The following is a 9,075-nucleotide window of genomic DNA, read 5'->3' on the forward strand; positions in this document are numbered from 1 at the left end:
CTAATGTAGAAGATATGATGGAATTAGCAAATCATCATTTTGCAACCACCATGGAGAAAACTGTTTAACACAAGAATCATAAATAGATAATTAAGTAGAAACTAAGATCTGGGTACTAGATATTCTAGAGTGTCATTGCTTCTAAGTCCTCCCAATGAACAGAGCTAGAAAATATATAGATGTATATATGTACACACACACATCTTCTATCTCTACAGTAATATAGGATATTTACATAGACTCAAAATATCTCTGTACAGTGTAATGATTAATTACTCTTTTAGTTTCCTAAAGCTGCTCTATAAAATATCATCATCTGGGTGGCTTAAAACAACAGAATTTACTGTCTCACAGTTCTGGAAGCTAGCAGTCTGAAATCAACATGTCAGCAGGGCCCTGCTTTCTCTACAACCTTAGAGGAGAATCCTTCCTTGTCTTTTCCTAGTTTCTGGGGGTTTGCTGGCCATCTTGGCATTCCTTCACTTGCAGTGGCAGCCCTTCTATCTCTGTCATCACATGGCCTTCTCTCCCTGTGTGTCTGTGTCTCTGTATCTCTTCTATTATTCTCATAAGGACACCAACCAAATTGGATTAAGTGCTGACTCTATTTCAGTGTGACTTCTTAACTATTACAACAACCTTATTTCCAAATAAATTAACTTCTGAGGTACTGGGAATTAGGACTTCAACATATCCTTTTATTTCCCCATATTTAATGTATTTCTATTGCCAAAATACTTTCAAAGAAGGTAATGTTTTCAATTTACACCCTAACCTATGCAAAGACAGGTTGTCAAAGATGACAAAAGTAATAATATTCATCGCTGGTACTGGTGGTTCTATTTAATACTTCTTTGATTATCACTAAAGATGAACATTTTTTACATAGTGTTCCGGCCATCCTGTTTTTTCTTCTTACTGTGGTAACAAAAACCACACATAACATCAAATTTACCATCTTAACCATTTTTAAGTGTACAGTTCAGTAATGTTAACTGTATTCACATTGTTGTGCAACAGATCTCTGGAACTTTGTCATCTTGCAAAATTGAAACTGTATACTTGTTAAACACTAATTTCTCCTCCCCCTTGTCTCAGTCCTTGGCAACTACCTTTCTACTTTCTGTTTCTATGATTTTTGACTACTTCAGCTACTTCGTGTGAGTGGAATCATATAGTATCTGTCCTTTTTATAACTGGCTTATTTCAATTAGCATAATGTCCTTGAAGTTCATCCATGTGGTAGCATATGACAGGAGTTCCTTCTTTTTTTAAGGTGGCGTAATATTTCATTGCATATCTATATCACATTCCTTTATCCATTCATCTGTTGATAGACATTTGGTTTGCTTCTACCGCTTGGCTATTGTAAATAATGAAGCAGTGAACATGGGTGTGTAAATATCTCTTCAACATCCTGCTTTGATCAACATATCTTAACAATTACCTTGGCGAAAAACAGTAACTTTACTGTAAAGAAACCTGGAAAACACTACTTTAACCAAGCAATCAAAGGTACCATCAGTAATGGGACAAGTTTATGCTACATGCCTCCTGTTATAATGCATCAAAAGAACCACCATTTCTGTGATATTTCTGCCAAAAATACATATCCTAAATCAAACAAGAAGAAACATTTGATAATACCAAACTGAGAGACATTCTACAAAATAACTGGCCTTATTTTTCAAAAGCATCAAGCTCATGGAGCTATAGACTGAGGAACTACAGATTAAAAGAAACTAGAGACATTACAACCAAATGCAATGTGTGATCTTGAGCTGGAATTCTCAGGTCTTTTAGAAATAAATTGTATACATAGACAGATGGATAGATATATAGATAGAAATAAAAAATCAAGTGTGATAAAATATTAACATTTGATAACTTTAAGTATATGGTACTAGTTGTACTATATTTAAAATGTTTTAGAAGTCTGAAATTATCTCAAAATAAAAATTCTTAAAAATAGCACTCTAACAAAAATATTAAGAATGGATAAAAGGGCAAGGAGTTAATGCAGAGGAAACAAGAACAACTTTTGAGAAATAGGATGAGGAAGAAAAAACGGATAGAACTATTTGTCTTTGAGAAATATTTTGTACATAAAATTGATAGGATTTGTTGATGGCTTGGAAATGTGGGGAAAGGAGGAATGAAAATAATTTCCAGAGTTATGGCCTTAGTTCCTGGGTATATTTTTTATCTATTTACTGAGTTTGAGAAGGCTGAGCAAAGAATATATATCAAGGATAAAACCAAGAGTTTAGTTCTGAACTTTTTTTCCTAGTTACAAAGGCCAGCTCTTACTAGGGCAAAGAGCAAGGTAGATGTGCAATCTGAGGAATTTTCTATGCCATTTGCCAAATTTTCGTGTATATAAGTTTGTGGTAAGCCTCTGAAACAAATTTTATTGGCTCCAACAGACAGTGTTAGTAAAACGTTAACTGGACATGTATACTAATGCGTGGTAATGTCTATATCAGTGCAGAGTGTTCAAAGGTTCTGTCATGGATACAGATAATGAAGTCCAGGGTTCTTGTTTCAGGTGAATGTGTAACACGGGGCTATCTTAGACAAACTGAAAGGAGAACAAACACATTTCAAAATAGAGTTATGGCCTAACTTACCTGTGGTGATTCCTCATCTCTGAAAATTATTGAAAAATTGAAATGAATAATTAAAATGGCTTCCTCCTGTGTTCAGGGATCTGAATGTTGAGATTGTGAACTCCCAGGCCAAGCCAAACGATCAGGTCACTGAGATAGAAGAATTCTTTATTGACTCTGCACATGGAATTCCTAGTGAGCCATAACAGTGTCATTGGTGCTACATCTTTATAGTTGATAGTCATGGATTAGACCTGTGAGGTCTTTCTTAAAGTAGCTTGGATCTATTATGTTGACAAATTCTGCATCAGAGTGACTCACAAGCCTACTTGGTGAGAAATATTCTATTTTGGGAGAAATGCCAAGTGCCTAAAAATGTTTAAATTGGATGGAATATGTATCCTTTAACTAGATTATGCTAAGCAGCTTACGTCTTGATGTGTCATTTATCTACTGCTACAGTTCTGCTGTGTAACAAATTACCCCCAAAATTATAAGCATGTTTTAGCTCACTTTGGGTCAACCATTTAAGCTGGGTTTTATTAGAAGTTTCTTTCAGTCTCAGTTAAATTTCCTCATGTGTCGTGGAGTTGACTAACTACTGATCTAGGGTGGCCTCAACTGGTATGGTGGGAGAACGTGGTTTCCTCCAGGTTTATTTCATTTAATTGGGCTGGCATGGGCATGTTCTCATAGCATGGCAGAAACACAAAAGGGTTATCAGAAAATGTGCATCTTCTTTCAAGCCACTCTTTGTGACACAGTTGCTAATATGTCATTAATTAAAGCAAGTAAAGTGACTGAGCCCTAAATCAGAGTAGGAGAAGAATATAAGATTACAGGCATACTAAATATGGGGCAGCTATTAACTGGGGCCATTAATTCAATCAATCTACCATAGTCTGCACACTGGCCCTGATTGTTTATGTTCCTTCCACATGCAAAATACACTAAACCCCTTTCAAGACTCCAAATTCTCATCCAAACACAGCAACAGACTTAAAGTACAAGATTTTATGATCTACATCAGGTTCAGATGCTTCTATTTGTGTGTGGTCTCTCTTGATATGGAGATGTATACTAAACTATGAGTAATTTGCCTCATTCCCACAATTCCACATAGAATGATGAGATAGGTACTTGTTAAATAAATAGATACTTTTTAAAAGAGGGAAGCATTGGAGATGTGTAACAGTCATTGATTTGTTTTCAATTGCTATATAGAAATTATCACAAACTTAACAGCTTAGAACAACACAAATGTGTTATCTCACAGTTTCCATGGGTCAAGTGGCTGGGTATGGATTAGGTGAGTCCTCTGTGCAGGGTCTCACCAGGCTGAAGTCAAGGTGTTGGCCTGAGCTATGATCTCATTTGAGACTCAGGGTGCTATTCTAAGCTCACTGGTTGTTGGAAGAATTCAATTCCTTGTGGTTATAGTACTGAAGTCCCTGCTCTCTTGGTGGCTATAGGCTGGAGACAATTCTCACTTCCTAGATGTTGCTCTCAGTTCCTTGCCGTGTAGCCTCTTGCATAGTTCACAGCGTGGTATCTCCTTTTTCAAGGTCAGCAGGAGAATCTCTCTCATTTTGAATCTCTCCCTTTACGAATGGCTCAGTCACTCTTTTAAGGGTTCACTTAATTAGGCCAGACTTGGGGACAATCTCTTTTCAATGAACTCGAAGTCAACTGATTAATAACCTAATCACACCCTTTTCTTAGTCCCTTCTATACTCAATGAGAGGGGGTTATACAGGGTATAATTATACCAAAAGTTTGAATAGTGGAAGCTATCTTAGAATTCTGCCGATCACACTCCTTCCTCTGATTCCCCAAGATTCACATCCTTTCCAAACAGTTGCTGCTTTCCTAGGGGCAATGTTCCCAGGAGTATCATCCTATTATGGCATCTGCTCAAAGTAAAAAAATCTCATCATCTAAGTTTGGATTTCATGATATTATCGGCTCAAAGTCCAAAACCTCATTGTGAAACATTATTTAAATCAGATGCAGATAAGGCTCCTGGATGTCATCTGTTAAGTGAAGTTCTTGAAGTCTGATTTCTCTTAACCTGTGAACCTGTGATACTAAAGAAACAAGTTTTTCCCCCCAACATACCTTGGCTACAATGGTGAGAGACGTGTAGGATAATAGTTATAAACATTCTGGTTCAAAAGGCAGAGAAAATGGTAGATAAAAAGGAAACTGATCCATAACAGCTCTGAAATCCAGTTGGGCAACTGTTTTTTCCTAGATTAGGTTTCAAGGCTTGGGAATAATCTTACGTGACTCTTGGTTCCATCCTCTGAGTCATTCTTTCTTTTTCATGAAAGGTAGCATGTATTATCATCCTGCTTCCTGCCAGTAGATTTTGGGGGTGGGTGAGAGGTATTAAACAACTTCCTTTAATTTGTACATTTGCCGTCATTTTCAGTCCCAGCTGGCAAAGTTTCCACTGGAATGATTTTCTCAAGAACTTAATGGGCTTTCCATGGATCTCACTGAGATCAACTTCAGTAGACAAAAGCCACATCCCTAGATTTTTTGGAGATAATTCCTTCTCTATCTTTGCCTCCTGCTGAGATGGCAGAGGGACAGCACCTTTATGTTTCTTAGAGGCCCTCTGGTTTGATTGGGAAGATCTGGGAGGCACACCCTTAATCTCTTGCCATGGTCATTTATGTGACTGAATAAATTAAAATTTTAATTATTTATTTATTTTATTTATTTTAGGATAGCAAAGGGAGGCGGTGTGCCTTGTAGGAGAGCACAAGACTTGGAAGTAGTCACATGAGTTTAACTCTTTTTGTTTTGGGCCCACCCCATCACTAGCTGTGTGAGCTTCTATGAAATAGGCTGTGGGTCTCTGTGTCCTCAGCTGTAAAAGGGGCAGGATGAGCATCCTCTAGGGTGAGGAGGGAGGATGATTTCATGTAGTGGTTAAGAGTATAGACACTGGAACCTGGTTCCCTGAGTTCATATCCCAGCTTAGCCACCTATTAGCCATGTGACCTCAGTTTTCTTACCTGAAGGGACAAGTTCCAACAAACAAAAACCCAGGACCAGACGGCTTCACAGGCGAATTCTATCAGACATTTAGAGAAGATCTAACACCTATCCTTCTCAAAAATATAGCAGAGGGAGGAACACTCCCAAACTCGTTCTACGAGACCACCATCACCCTGATACCAAAACCAGACAAAGATGTCACAAAAAAAGAAAACTGCAGGCCAATATTACTGATGAATATAGATGCAAAAATCCTCAACAAAATACTAGCAAACAGAATCCAACAGCACATTAAAAGGATCATACACCATGATCAAGTGGGGTTTATCACAGGAATGCAAGGATTCTTCAATATATGCAAATCAAATCAATCAACGTGATACACCACATTAACAAACTGAAGGAGAAAAACCGTATGATCATCTCAATAGATGCAGAAAAAGCTTTTGACAAAATTCAACACCCATTTATGATAAAAACTCTCCAGAAAATAGGCATAGAAGGAACTTACCTCAACATAATAAAGGCCATATATGACAAACCCACAGCCAACATTGTTCTCAATGGTGAAAAACTGAAACAATTTCCTCTAAAATCAGTAACAAGACAAGGATGCCCACTCTCACCACTGTTATTCAACATAGTTTTGGAAGTTTTAGCCACAGCAGTCAGAGAATAAAAACAAATAAAAGGAATCCAAATCGGAAAAGAAGAAGTAAAGCTTTCACTGTTTGCAGATGACATGATACTATACATAGAGAATCCTAAAGATGCCACCAGAAAACTACTAGAGCTAATCAATGAATTTCGTAAAGTAGCAGGATACAAAATTAATGCCCAGAAATCTCTTGCATTCCTATACACTAATGATGAAAAATCTGAAAGAGAAATTAAGGAAACACTCCCATTTACCATTGCAACAAAAAGAATAAAATATCTAGGAATAAACCTACCTAAGGAGACAAAAGACCTGTATGCAGAAAACCATAAGACACTGAGGAAAGAAATTAAAGATGATACAAACAGATAGAGAGATATACCATGTTCTTGGATTGGAAGAATCAAACTTGTGAAAATGACTCTACTACCCAAAGCAATCTACAGATTCAATGCAATCCCTGTCAAACTACCAATGGCATTTTTCACATAACTAGAACAAAAAATTTCACAATTTGTATGGAAACACAAAAGACCCAGAATAGCCAAAGCAATCTTGAGAAAGAAAAACAGAGCTGGAGGAATCAGGCTCCCTGACTTCAGACTATCCTACAGACTACAGTGATCAAGACAGTATGGTACTGGCACAAAAACAGAAATATATATCAATGGAACAGGATAGAAAGCCCAGAGATAAACCCACACACATGGTCACCTTATCTTTGATAAAGGAGGCAAGAATTATTATACAATGGAGAAAAGACAGCCTCTTCAATAAGTGGTGCTGGGAAAAATGTACAGCTACATGTAAAAGCATGAAATTAGAACACTTCCTAACCCCATACACAAAAATAAACTCAAAATGGATTAAAGACCTAAATGTAAGGCCAGACACTATAAAACTCTTAGAGGAAAACATAGGCAGAACACTCTGACATAAATCACAGCAAGATCCTTTTTGATCCACCTCCTAGAGAATTAGAAATAAAAACAAAAATAAACAAATGGGACCTAATGAAACTTAAAAACTTTTGCACAGCAAAGGAAACCATAAGCAAGATGAAAAGACAACCCTCAGAATGGGAGAAAATATTTGCAAACGAAGCAACTGCCAAAGAATTAATGTCCAAAATATACAAGCAGCTTAAACAGCTCAATACCAAAACCACAAACAACCCAATCCAAAAAGTCAGAAGACCTAAATAGACATTTCTCCAAAGAAGATATACAGATTGACAACAAACACATGAAAGGATGCTCAACATCACTAATCATTAGAGAAATGCAAATCAAAACTACAATGTGGTATCACACCAGTCAGAATGGCCATCATCAAAAAATCTACAAGTGATAAATGCTGGAGAGGGTATGGAGAAAAGGGAACCATTGGTGGGAATGTAAATTGATACAGCCACTGTGGAGAACAGTATGGAGGTTCCTTAAAAAACTAAAAATAGAACCACCATACAACCCAGCAATCCCATTACTGGGCATATACCCTGAGAAAACCATAATTCAAAAAGAGACATGCACCACAATGTTCATTGCAGCTCTATTTACAATATCCAGGACATGGAAGCAACCTAGGTGTCCATCAACAGATGAATGGATAAAGAAGGTGTGGCACATATATACAATGGAATATTACTCAGCCATAAAAAGAAACAAAATTGAGTTATTTGTAGTGAGGTGGATGGACCTAGAGTCTGTCGTACAGCGTGAAGTAAGTCAGAAAGAGAAAAACGAATACCGTGTGCTAACACATATATATGGAATCTTAAAAAAAAAAAAGGGGGTCTGATGAACCTAGGGGCAGGACAGGAGTAAAGACGCAGATGTAGAGAATGGACTTGAGGACATGGGGAAGGGGAAGGGTAAGCTGGGAGGAAGCTAGAGAGTAGCATTGACATATATACATTACCAAATGTAAAATAGATAGCTAGTGGGAAGCAGCTGCATAGCACAGGGAGATCAGTTCGGTGCTTTGTGACCACCTAGAGGGGTGGGATAGGGAGGGTGGGAGGGAGACACAAGAGGGAGGGGATATGGGGATATATGTATACGTATAGCTGATTCAGTTTGTTATACAGCAGAAACTAACCAACATTATAAAGCAATTATACTCCAATAAAAATGTTAAAAAATAAAAATCCAGAAGTCATAAAGGAAAAGACTGATAAAATCTTATATGTATATAAAACATCTACAAAGCAAAAACAGCATAAGGAAAGCAAGAGACAGACTGAGAAAAAGTATCTGTATCTTATAGAAAAGGGCTGCTCTCCCAAACATGTAAGGAATTCCTTGAAGTTGATAAGAAAAAGACCAAGAATGGATAAATGAGCAAACAGTATAGGCAAAGTATTCACAGAAATGGAATTAGTAACTGCTTTTAAATATATGACAGGATGCAATTTGATAACACTCCATCGGGGGTGTGGGCTGTAGGAGACAAGCAGTGATGCATTGTTGGTTGGAAGTATAAATTGCTAGGATCCCTAAGAAAAGCAATCTTGCTGTAAATATGAAAATTAGAAATGCATATACCGTATGACCCAGTAATCCCACATCTGGGAACTTATATATAGATTCATACTGGTGGAAAATGACCTTATAAATCTGTTCACTGTAGTATTATTTGTAATAGCAATTGGTTGGAACAAATTAATAAGAGAATGGTGGATCAATATGGGAATCAATAAAGGAATGGTAGATTGCTGTTGCCATATAACCCTATGCAGGCGTAATAAACAGTGGGGAAACTATACACTGATAGGGAAAGATCTCCAAGGAATATTGC

The sequence above is a fragment of the Mesoplodon densirostris genome, chromosome 9 (assembly GCF_025265405.1).
Source record: "Mesoplodon densirostris isolate mMesDen1 chromosome 9, mMesDen1 primary haplotype, whole genome shotgun sequence".
NCBI lineage: Eukaryota > Metazoa > Chordata > Mammalia > Artiodactyla > Ziphiidae > Mesoplodon > Mesoplodon densirostris.